We start from the raw sequence: 13,729 nt of genomic DNA on the forward strand, positions 1-13,729 counted from the left end.
GCTATTAAGAGAAATATTTTCGTTTCATGGATTTCCAATAGCGATAGTCTCTGATAACACTACAATATTTGTAAGTGACCAATTCAAATCCTTCTGTAGAGGACACGGTATATTCCAAATATTCACAGCTCCTGGACATCCAGCAACTAACGGAATGGCTGAACGAAACATCCTGACCCTAAAACGTCGACTAAAAGCTATGTCGAATGAGCCCTTGTCTATATCCAGAAAAGTGCATGAGATCCTTCTGAAATATCGTGCCACACCTCTAGATTGTGGAAAATCACCAGCTTAACTGTATCAAAATCTCTTTGTTTGCAAATGAGGTGTCTACCTCGGTGGCAAATGGTACACTAAAATACATTTTTGTCAAGCACTAAATATTAAATTAACAAGAGAAGAAAAATTTCCTATAATACAATATTATATAATTTACGCTAACAATTTTTTTTCCATTAAACACACAGCTCATCCTTAATAAATTTACATTATTTACAAAATTCTACTTATAATATCTCTTGTACTAACAAATATAGTCAACTGATATACAGTATGTGAAATTACTTCAAATGATACTGTACAACTGGTATAAGATTAAAATTTACATTGCATTTATTTACTTTTTCTTTCCTTTACCCATTCTGGAACCTAAGTAGCATAACTACCTGCTGCGTCTTAACCAGAGCCCACTTTGCCACCACTTTTCAGAGTTCCTGAAGGGCCTTCACAGCTACCGTAGCGGTCCCAAGGCCCTCGAAGTCCCCACTGTACTTCACCCCTACAGGCAGTCCCCTACTTTGGCTGTCCAAACTCCTTAGACCAGGGGATGGAATTAATTTAGTCACACACATTTTTTATTTACATTAACTGCACTGGTCGAATGCCCTCTAAGATTTCATTTATTTTCTCTGTAGCTGTTTATTCTCTTTTTGAATATCTGTACAGATTTTGGAAAAGGATCAAACACTACCCCCTGGTAAACTGTTCCACTCCTTCACACCCTTCACAATGAATGAAAATTTACCCCAATCGCTTCGGCTATAATTCCTTCTAATTTTATATTTGTGGTCAGTCCTGCCAATATAATTATTTTCCAACTGAAGCCTCTCACGGATATCTCCCCATGCTTCTTCTCCTGTATAGGCTCTATATAATCCTATAAGTCTACTTTTCTCCCTTCTCTTACTTAAAGTTTCCCACATTAGTTCCTTTAACATTTCTGATACACTACTCTTTCTCCTGAAATCCACTGTTACAAATCTTGCTGCTTTCCTCTGCACACTATCTATTTCTTTTATTAGGTATTCTTGGTGAGGATCCCAAACACTGTTTGCATATTCCAATAATGGACGAACCATACTAAAGTAACTTTTCTCTTTTAATTCTATGTTGCATCCTTTAAGTAGCCTCATTATGACATGTAACGATCTGTACGCTTTCCCAACAATGCCATCCACATGACCCTTCCAGTGCAAATTACTTTCAAATCTTACACCTAAGTATTTGCACTTGCTATCTTTTGGGATAACTACATCCAAAGTATATTCAAATTCAGTTTTAAAACTCCTGTTTGTAAATGTTGTAACAGTTGATTTGCCTCCATTAACCTTCATGTTATTCTCTTCGACCCATTGTTGGATACTCTCAAGGTCCCTTTGTAATTCTGAACAATCCTCAATGGTATTTATTTCCCTATAAACAATTATGTCATCTGCATACAATCGTATTTTTGATGTCATATTGTTCCCTAAATCATTTATGTATATTAAGAAAAGTAACGGACCGATTATACTACCCTGTGCAATTCCCTTCCAAACTTTCTCTTCCTGCGATACGTTGATTCCTACTTTGACTTTCTGAAACGTTGAATTTAGAAATGTTTTTACCCAACGTGTAACCCTTACGTCCAATCATATTCCCTCCAATTTATTTAATAATATTCCATGTTCCACTCTATCAAAGGCTTTGGAAAGATCTATGGCTATGCAATCTAACTGGTCTCCTGAATCCAATTGATCTGATATGTCCTGCTGAAATCCCACCAGTAGTGCCTCCCAAGAAATTTTCTTTCTAAATCCATATTGGCTCCTCATGAACCAATTTTTATCATCACGTATCCCTCTGATGTACTTTGATATTAAACTCTCCAGTATTTTACAAACTATACTGGTCAGGCTGATTGGTCTGTAGTTATCTGGTTTCCTTTTATCACCCTCTCCTTTATAAATTGGTATTATTATAGATTCCTTCCATTCCTTTTGGTATTACACTATTATTTATGACATAGTCAAAGAGAAATTTTAAATAAGGCACTATGTACCACCCCATTGTCTTTATCACCTCCCCAGTAATTTGATCACTTCCTGCTACTTTTCCTTGCTGAAGCAATTGGAATTCTCTGAAGATATCTCCATTTGTGAATGAGAAGCTTATTGTTTCCCTCTGTGCGTCTCTCTCTCTGTATCTTCTGTTTCGGTTTCCACCTCCTGACAATCATCTGCTGAATCTCTGAATTCCCTACTAAAGAGGTTTGCTTTCTCAGTATCTGTTAAATAGTGTTCACCCCCTTCTCCCACCATTGTAGGAATTTGGATTCCTTTTCCTTTTTGATTCCTCATATATGAATACAGCTTTTTGCATTCCCCTTTGTGGTCATTATGCTCTTGAAGAATGCCATTCATATAATTCTCTTTTACTTCCGTTTTCACTCTATTCAGTTCCCTCATTAGCTGTTTTCTTGTTTTTCTACTCTCCCTACCTTCTTTGATTTTCCTGTTTACTATTCTACATTTTCTTTTTAATTTTCTTATTTCCCTTGTATGATAAACAGGGTCTTAACAGGTACAAATCTCTTATCTCCTTCCCAAACGATTCCTTTGAATTTAGACCATAGTGTATCCACATCACTCCCTTCACTTATCCAACAACTGAATTGTGATTTAAGATAAGTCCCAAATTCATCAACTTTAGTTTTTCTGTACAATTTCTTGTCTTGTGTGACCCTCTGATTAAGCCTTTTTGGTACCAGTCCTACATCCATTATTACAGCCTTATGGTCACCTATTCCTTCAATTACCTCAGTTTTATCAAAAATTTCCCATGATTTAACCAAGAATACATCTAGTAAGTTATTGAGACGAGTCGGTTCTTGTACTACTTGTGTAAATTCTCCCTCCCAAATTAACTTATTTGCCAGTTTCTGTTCATGGGCTTCACTTGCAGCTCCATTCCATTCAACCTCAGGCAAGTTTAGATCTCCCCCAATTATTACCACATCATTATTATTGTTTTTATGAGTATAATCTATTATTTTATCAAATATTTCCATGTCTCTTTCCTCTCTTCCAGGCCTGTATGTTCCTATAATTCCCACCTCCTTCATATTATCACAAATTAATTTTATCCCTAATATTTCATCCCTTTCATCGGTGAACCATTCATGTGAACAATAAGTTTCCTTCACCAGAATAAACTCGCCCCTCCCTTTTTATCTCCTCGGTCTCTATGATAGACTGTGTACCCTGCTGGAAATACTTCTCTATTACCCACCCCTTCTCTCAACCACGATTCCACTCCTATCACCACATCAGTCTCATAAGATTCCATCAATGTACCGAATTTTAATTGTTTATATACTACACTCTGACAGTTTACCAAGAGCAATCTCAGACCCCTCTCCTGTATCTGAACAGACCATTACGGATCAAACTAGACGTTATTCGCCGAATCAAACAGGAAAGAAATCAAGAGGAGACTCATGGAAATCGCAATCTAAGCGTGGGAGACAGAGTCCAAGTGAAATTCTATGAAGGGAATAAAATGTCATGGAAGTATGGAGTAGTCATTGAAAAGGTCGGTCATTTACATTACCGGATTCAGCTAGACGATGGTTATAGCCTCAAACGACATATTGACCAAATACATAGGACGGAGGTTCCAAAGAAGAAGACGGGAACAATCACTGATCAGAAATTAGGCCCAAGTCAACAAGCAGAACATCCTGAATATAAACAACCTTTCATCTTCACTGACTGGACGAATGAGCCAATCCCTGGGAGTAATCAAGGAGTAATCAGAAGAAGACATGCAAAATCGAAGACTTGAAGCAGAAGTAAACGGACCTCCACCCCAAACCTAACCTGCCGACCAGATAGGACACGCCGTGCGCCGCAGTACCTTAAGGACTATGTTACTTAAATGATCACCAAATTCTCTTCTTCAAAATAAGCGTGGGAGACTGTTATATCCCAGAAGAATGCGCGCATGTCGACCACAGCATTTATGTAGAAACTGTGGTAACCATTGTAGAGGTTTTTTTATGTCAGTGTATCATGAGACACTTTTCAATACAGTATTTGTGTAAGCAAGTTGTTCGTGTTTAATTATAAATGTAATTCGTGTATGGTCATAACAATGGACATAGGATAGTATTGTTTTTTCTAGTTGTAGCCATGTGTTTGTTCTCATCTTTACATTGACGTATTTATTTCAATTTTCACCTTGTGTTATGTGTATCCAATGAAAACTGCTCTTCCAGCAACGTCTTATTTGAGGAAACATAATTGAAGGTTAACTTCCCATATGTTACAAGTAAGACTCCAAGGAGTAACAGTACAGTGTTGCCAAGTGTCAGTGTCACGGCCTTTAGTGTAGTCTGGCCATGGGTTGTATCATTTGTGTTTTGTACGATCTGTCATTTATAACCGAACATGTTAGGTTATGTCACGATACTTCTGCTGAATGTTTATTAATACGACGTAATCTAATGTAAGAACTCATAATTAATAGTATATAATTTATTATTACCTGTAAATATGTAAATCCAATGTAATATTGTGCAGCACAGGGTAAGAGTCTAGAACAATGCGCATTTGTCCTTATGTTACTTGAGTTTTACAAAATGTTCTATTAATTTGTATATATGTTATTGGAGACTCGAGAAGATATGAGAAAGCATGTTGTGTCATACTTTTCTGGAAGCCTGGCCAGGCAAAGAATATAATGGACAGTCTTGGGTTGTTTAGTCGAGTTGAGTATGTGAAGTAATGTGAACTGTCAAGTGTTCTGTAGTTAGTTGACATGCTAATGTGGCCGTTGATTGAGTTCAAGATGGTGGTTCATTTAATGTTCAACTATTAATGTGTATATAATTTGTAAATAAAGCAGTGTACACAACGAACAGCATCTCGTGTGTGCATCATTGAATACAATAATCTTAATATGTAACTACCCTCCCCCATTTTTCTTGAGTACTCTATTCTCTTCAGTTACCCTCTCCCTTCCTATTCTTCTACCTGTATCATATTTTCTCTCTCTCTCTCTCTCTCTCTCTCTCTCTCTCACACACACACACACATTTGTAATGTTTTCGTAGTCCACTGTCTCTGCATTGCTATGCTTGTTTCTTCTAGATTTTGCTCTTCATTCTTTTAAATGCCCATCTTGAATTGACAGCCTGGTTGGATCTCTTCGGGAGGGCCTCCCACAGTGTGTCCCTAGAGTGCCGTTTGCTTCTGTGTTCCTGATTCCATGACCAAAAAATCCTGGGGCAGCAGCCAGATGGTGAAATGAACACTACTCACAAACTGTGAATTCTACCATCATCTGCCCATTTTTTCCTGGACTGCCTTGTTTCTTCCCTTTAGGACCACTCGGCCATCACTATTCAGCTGATGCTTTTTTCGAAGCTTCAGTGACGTCACTGCAATTATTCTACAATGTTCTTCCAGCATATACTCTATTCTTCCACACCTTTTACACATGTGCGTGAGTGTGTTTTCTCTTCCTCTCCAATGGCTATTTATTTGGCCTCGAGCATAGTACTTATCAGAGACTATTTCCTGGGCCTGTTGGAGGAAGAGCTGATGCATTACAGTGCCTAACATATTCGTACAAGTGTTACTTTGTTGGTGTACATAAACTTTCTTCGGGACGAAGCGATCAAGAGGTATGGGCATTTCTAGAACTTTTATTATTTCCACGAAGAGTCTGATTTCCCTTGTCTTGTAATAGAGTGCCTTGCCTTGTATCTTGAAACAGAACTTCACTTCGAACTCTGTGTTGTCCCTGGACGGACATGTTCATGAAATTATTCTACTAATGTATTCTACTACATTACCTAACCTAAATTTGGACTCAACTTCCACTTTTATGGATGATTATCTGAGTAATGCCCGAGTGCACCAAGCTCGGTAATTATCAGCCTTTACGAAACCGTGGTAAAACTTTTACCGTGGTATTGTCGTAAAAGCAGTGCACCATTACTATCGCCCGGTTTCGTTACCGCGGTTTCTTGACGCTTGATTTTCTCACTATTATTCCCCTCGGAAGAAATTCGAAGTGGTATTCAGGAAGCAGTGATCATTTCGATAGTCACTTGTCTTTAGTTTATCCAGCCGGCAGTGATCGTTTCGACAGTCACTTGTCCCTCGTGTTTACATTTTGTGACAGCGCAAGCAAGTTATCAACTCCTTAAAATGGAAAATAATGTTCGACATGTTTTGAATGTTACATCGAAGTCCTAAAGGCATGGAAGGGAACCTTTTTTTTCCACACACAATATTGTCTCTCGACAACATTCCTTGTGGCAATATGGGTTCTGTTATATCGTTGTTCTGCTGGCGAGGTGGGATTCTGAACAGGTGTAAGGAGGAAGGATTTACATGGGTAACCTCTACCACCCAAAAGATAGCCATTAGCTATTTCTCTCGTCTCGAGACGCGCTCTCAGCCGAGAAATGTGAAATATTGAGCTATCATGAGTCGACCCTGGCCATCTTGCTACAATATCTCGTATCGTGTGGTTCGAGTCGCTCACAGTTTGCACGTTTAGCGAGAAATAACCTTTCCTATTTCTAAATACCTCCCCATTTTCACCTCCGGGAGACTGTATTCGCACATGAGTGCAGTCCAGCGCACCCAATACACCAAGGAACCCAGCTATTGTATGAAACCCTTCCATAACCTCTCTTTGTTCCCGCTGCGTAATTGGAAGTTGAATGAACTGTGGCGATAACGACGCAAGTAGATCAGAAACCTTGTGTATTATGCGGCATACAGTTGTTCTGTCAACATCACAGACGTCACCGATCATTCCTTGAAATGTTCCAGTTGCATAGAACCGCTGCGCTATTAAAAGACGATTTCTAGGCGATATAGGACAGTTTCTCCCAGTCGGGCATTCCAATATTGTTCACCATTTAAATCTAAAATGTAATTCACAGTTTCCTTACGCAATCTAGAGGATGGTTGCCAAGTTGAACTTCCTCTTAAAACAATAATCACCACCACCACCTTACGCAATCTATCTTCTCTGGAACGAAACATCGCTTAATTCTTAAAATAAATCGCGTCTCTCTTCTATAATTTCCCCTTCATTTCTTTCAAACTGATTAAGATACTGGAGATATGACCTATAGTTGTTAAGCTCCATCTTGGAATCTTTAACCACAGAGCACAAATACAACTTTACCGCGGTTTTCTTAGTTAACCGCTCGCTCACGGGCGGTAAACATTATACCGCGCTAAAATGTCGGTAAACTCGAAACCAAGCTTGGTGCAACAGAAATACGACTTTACCCTGGTAAAATTGTGAAGTTTACCGTGGTATTCTCTTTACCGAGGTTGATGCACTCGGGCATTATTTCAAAGCAGACGAACACTGCTACCCTCCCTCTCTTTGTCCCTTTGAAACTTTCTTCACATTTGTATCTATTTCTTGTTCGTGTGATATTTATATTTTATCGATGTATTTGCCCTTGGTATTTTCTGAGTGTCTTTGTAAGTTACATTATAGTTGTTTCTCATCTAAAAATTCAAGGTTGGCAAGTCTGTATCACTACTAGAAATTCAAACTTTATGAGCGCTGACTGGTCGCTAATTTTTAAGTTGTAACTACTTGTCGTTTAGAGATTCCTGGTTTTCATTGTATGTCTTGTTTTGACTTAAACTTGTTGAGGTTATGTTGTTAAACATATATTCATTTTGGAGTTTAGTTCTTCTTGACATGGGAAACTTCCCCCAATCCTGGCTCTATGGAATTATTTCTTTCCTCTTTGTTCCCTCCGTTTTGTAAACGAGCATAATTGAAGAGATGTTGGCATATCATACCTTATTTAACTCTTATGTACCATCCATTCCAGACCTCCATCACCTTTCCACTTCCTGTCTAGTCTTGGACTATATTTATTGTGTAGCCATTTTAAATACTTTACCTGTGGGCAAGTATACATTATTTCATTACCAAATATATACGATTATAGTACTTTATGTTCGAGCTTGGTTTCGTCAACATTGCAAACTTGGTGTCAAGCTATTTGGGGAAATCTGTTCTTTGGCATTTATTATAACGCAGTGATGAGTAACTAAGCGCTGTGTCATTTTTCTGATGTTAGTACGACCGTGTGTGAATCTTTATGCTCGTATGATATTTAGGCAACCGAGGTAGTTTACCTGATGATGCCACCAGCAACCAAACCCCATAATACATTCATGTTACGTGGTGAGTATAAACCCGTCACGTTCACGAACCATGCACTGAAAAATGTCTTGAGGGGAGGGATCTGAATGTAGCTTCCCATTTATGATTAATTTATTCAAGAATTTCCTGTACAACCATATTTGGATGGTTTAAGGCCTGTTTTACTCCATTCCCAACCATCTCCCGTTGTCATCTTTGTCTTTCTGGAGGCAGGCTGGACCTCTTCATCAGTGCAGTTTTCATCATCAATGTCACATTTTTACACAAACTTTTAATCACACTGCTATCACTTTCACCGCAAGTAAATAAAATGGTATCACTAACTTCCTGAACTACAACATATCACTGCCCAATTCACTCTGTCAATACTGCAATATACGTACGATTTCATTCCTTATAATTCAAGGTTTACTAGGGCTGGTCATTTCTGCTGATTACCAAGCGGGGAATCGTTCTATTTTGAGAATGAATGAATTCATGTTACATGATGCATCTACGATGTTCATTCCACTCCAAGAGAGCATATTCTCAGCTTTCAAATGGTGTTCTGTATGTCATGCTATTTATGGACAGAAGGCTTAAACTAATTGCAGAAAACTACCATGTAGTGACCGCCTGCCAAACGTCTATGTATAAAAGGTCACAGTGTGCGCGGTCACCTAGCAGGTGGCTACGTATGCTACATCCTTCAGATTAACTGCATTTACAGTAGTATGTGTTTCCAATTCATCTTCAGATTCTTCATATTGTCATTTTAGTTTGCAACTTATAGCCTGAAAATAATACTGTACAGTCTTGTCATTTGTATACTATCAGGGGTTCTCATTTTGAAAGTGGATGATATTTTTCAGTATTGAATTTCTTTCAGGCAGGTGTTATTGCGCCTCTTCACTTCCGGTTGCCTGCCCTGCTGATATACTGTATATATATAATTATTATGCACACCATTATTATACAGATTCCACTATCAATGTTGTTTTTTAGTATGCCAATACTTCTTAGTTTTTTATTTTTGCAACTTGCTTTACGTCGCACCAACACAGATAGGTCTTATGGCGACGATGGGATAGGAGAGGGCTAGAAGTGGGAAGGAAGCGGCCGTGGCCTTATTTCAGGTATAGCCAGAGCATTTGACTGTTGTGAAAATGGGAAACCACGGAAAACCATCTTCAAGGCTGCTGACAGTTGGGATCGAACCCACTATATTTCGAATACTGGATACTTAAGCGACTGCAGCTATCGAGCCCAGTAAAGTATATTAGTTTTTATCCTACTTGATGAATACAAATGGTATATGTAATTTTTGTATTCGGGAATGTCCTGGCCTTTAGCTGAAGGTACAAATCTTACCATTTTGTTTCCAATAATAAATGTCCTGGATCAGAAATTTTTAGTTCACATTATGAAGGAATTTTGACTACTGCTGAAGCTAAGCCAACATCATGGAAAAAAAAATTGTCATATTGTTTCTGTGGACGATATGTATACTAACAAAATATCCGTTTACGAAATTTCAGTGCTCAAATAATTAATGTGAATGAAGTGTTGGTATGAATGAAATGTCTTGCGGTTATTATTACCGTGGACATTACGTCCCTGCACTCTCCAAACCATTTGTCAATTCAACATATGTTGAACTGTTAATCCCTTGACGCCGACGTCATATAGACCATCTTTTGTTCACATGCATTCGACCTCCATGTGTGGTGTAGACCCCTGTAGGCCTAACTTCATTTTGTTCTAGCTTGTAAAGTTATCGAGATGAAAATGTTATATCTTTCTTGTATGTACGAATCAGCCCAAATCAGTGTTTCTTTTTATTTATTTCTAAAGTGTTTGAAATAGTGTGACCTCTTTCTGCTTGAGAGCAGATAGACTTAAATTACTGCCGCATTCTAGCGAATGTATGTTTCATTATGCAGATTGACAGTATAAATTACCATCTCTTCACTGACATGAATGTTGACATGATCTGGTGAGAAATTCTGTAATTCTTATGACACCTTGTAATCTTTTATTCACTGTCACTTTGAAATACGATATTGTGTGGCGCAGAAGCATGGCACGGTGCAGTTTGAATGAAAGAGAAGTAATTAAGTTTTAATAAATCAGATGATAAGAGCACTACACCAGCCTGAACTGAGCAAAAGTGAGAGTGGAAGCAATAATATAAGGAATGGGAGGGTATTGTGCACACGGGCAAGTATACCAAAGTATACGCCCTCTTTCTCATGAATTAATCGTCCCATTAACCTGGCATTTGTGCTAAATTGAATCCTTGAACTATTATTCCCGGTTCTTCCTCTCAAAGCTCACAAGGTAACAATTACCCTAGTTTTCACTGGATTGTAAAACAACCCAGGCAAATACAAGAACGCTGCTTTCATTCCATACAAAGTATGAAAGATCTCTTCTCTATTACTACATGATACGGTAAATATAAACTTAATGAATGTAAACAACGTTTTTTTAAGTCTGTACTGTAAACATTTGAAAATAATCTGAGCTAAATGGTTGTAACAGGGAATTTTTAAAGAGATCGCTGCATTTTCTCAGTGCTCCCATCTGAATCACCTGCGTCCGCTGGGTATAGGGCACTGATCTCTATACATGGATGGCTGGTGGCTTCGGTAGCAGTAAGCCGAATAGAAGATGACTGGCGTAGTACGATGGCAGCGAGCGCACGGTTCAGCAGACCACGAGGAACGCGCTTGCTTTGTTTAGGCTTAGCTCAGTGACGCCAGATCTCCTGATTGTAGTTCCATGGGTGTTCTGTGCTGTTTTATTGCAATACCCCACACGTTTACAAAGGAATTAAGATGAAATACATCCATGAAAAATCACTAGTTTAAATATTTCACTCGCTGAATTGGAACCACATGTTACTTCTGCATGTTAGTAAAATATAAACAAACAAGCAAGCCATGCTGGTACTACTACAATTAACACAAATACTGTACCATTTTATTGCCCTAATAAATAAAAAACGGAGAGTTGAAATCGTCATTTGCTGAGAATAACGGTAAAGTTTTGTAAACCATGCGGCAGAAAATTCGAAGTAAGGAAATACAGATTAATGGAATCCATGTGGACGTTAATATAAGGTAAGAGATACAGACAAACGGAATCCAAGTGGCCGTGACGTAAGAAAAATGCACTACAAATCAACAGTAGGAACATTCGAGGATCGCATAAAAAAGGAAAATTCTCGGAAAGTTACAAGAAGTTAATAATACAATGAAATAGCAGATTTTAGGGAGAAGATACGAAATTATCGAAGAATTTAACTAAAATTCGAAGTCCAAACGCTATATTTCTCGTAAATGTATAAGATCATAGGCAAAATACTCTGCACGAAATGAAGAAGATGACTGAACGGAAAGCAGGGTTGAGTTAAAGATCGATGAAAGTTTATTGAAGAAGACTTCCAAAATCGAAATCTTGAAGCAATTTTAATATAAACCTGACAGTATTTAAGCCACCACTCGTGTTATTAAAACTGCAATAGTTGAATTTAGGTCATCATATTCTACCCATAAGAACGTAGAGATAATTTAGGAAAAGGCTTTATAACTAAGGAGATGATGGAATTAATGATGTATTTGTCTATGTTTCTCATGTATGTACGTGAAAACGCTGTAATGGCCTACTAGACCGGAGATAGGATTGGCGAGAGACGGGAACCGAACCGGCTTTGCCCGACAACAGAAGTCCTGCGACCATGACTCGGAGATGCCACAGACATAAACCAGAAATGATCACCGCATAAAGGACGAAACTACAGCAGCCCCAGCCCCAAAACACAGGCAGAATAAGATGAGTTTAAAAGCTTTATTTCAAAATTAGACATTAGTGAAGTATCATGTAGTAATTTGTTGATTGTATTGATATAAGGAATAGATCGATATATCTTTGAGAGATGACTTATAAAGATAGTTTCACCGCGAATGTATTAATAGTGCTGTTCAAATGAAGTTTTCAGGTAGTCCTCGAAGCATACAAGAACTTCCATATGTAGGAAATGTCGTATTCGCCAATGAAGCATTATACTAATATCTTGTCAGTCGATCTTCAGAGAGTTATGCCATAAACAATCTGTTCTAATGTACCGGTACTTGGAGTGCATAATTGGTGTGTATCGAATTATAGGTTACCAAGATCATAATTAACATCAACATTTTGCCAAACGTGAGTAAACATAGGTTATATATGTGTATATTTTGACAAGTGAAGTGCATATTGTCAGAAAAAGTAGTTGTTGACCCATAAAATTATAATTTTATTGGGATGTGGAATTATACAAGTCGAGCGTTACATTGAGTAGACCAAATGAAGTTTATATATGTGGCAATGTAAATATATGGTGGAAATATGAGATAGGGAGTGCGAATGATAAATAATAGATATCCTTGAATATTATTTGAGGAATTATAATAAATGTGAGGACGTATGAGGAAAGAATTTCGCGCATAATTAATTAATGTAATTGTGTGTAACGCAGTGTAGGATTATGTTTTTATTTGACGCCTATAGCGACGTAATCTCGAATAACCTATGTGAGGTAATGGCAAATTGAAAATGGACTTACAGGATGTTAATGGAGTATGGTCATCGAAAATATTCTCAATTAACCTATTACTCAGACTATTATGGCAACCTCGAAGAAAATTTCACATGCTATTTAGTTTCAGTTGATTTAAGCTGAAAAACTAGATTGTTGTTGGCAGGTATGATATTAGTGTCATCGCAATGTTAGCTTGTCACTATTAATGGATTAGGAACTGTCATCTATGGTATTCCTTGACTAATTGCGAACATATAATTGAATTTATTAAGCGGTGCGACATATTATAACCTGAATGCAAAGCTGTTGTGTCTATCTTGGAGATTTTAGATTTCATAGGGATATTTTGATTATATCTAGTCGTGATTAATGATATATTTGTTTATATATTAAGATAGGTAGCTATTAAGAGCAACAGTCATGAAACATTTCTTATTCTGCGTGTGTTTTTTTAGATGATAAAGTTATTTGAAGAAAGCCTAGACAGATAATTACTAAAAAAAAATATTCTCAGATTCTTAAATTTGAAACTTTGTAATATATCAATACTAGATAAACAATCAAAACTGGAATTCATGTCAGAACTTAACATTCTCCTGAAACGCGACAATTACTTAGAATCTAATAATTCATGAGAAGTTGATTTTATCCATAAAAGATTGTCATTTTTATTTTACTCTTGTTATG

The sequence above is a fragment of the Anabrus simplex genome, chromosome 2 (genome assembly GCF_040414725.1).
Source record: "Anabrus simplex isolate iqAnaSimp1 chromosome 2, ASM4041472v1, whole genome shotgun sequence".
NCBI lineage: Eukaryota > Metazoa > Arthropoda > Insecta > Orthoptera > Tettigoniidae > Anabrus > Anabrus simplex.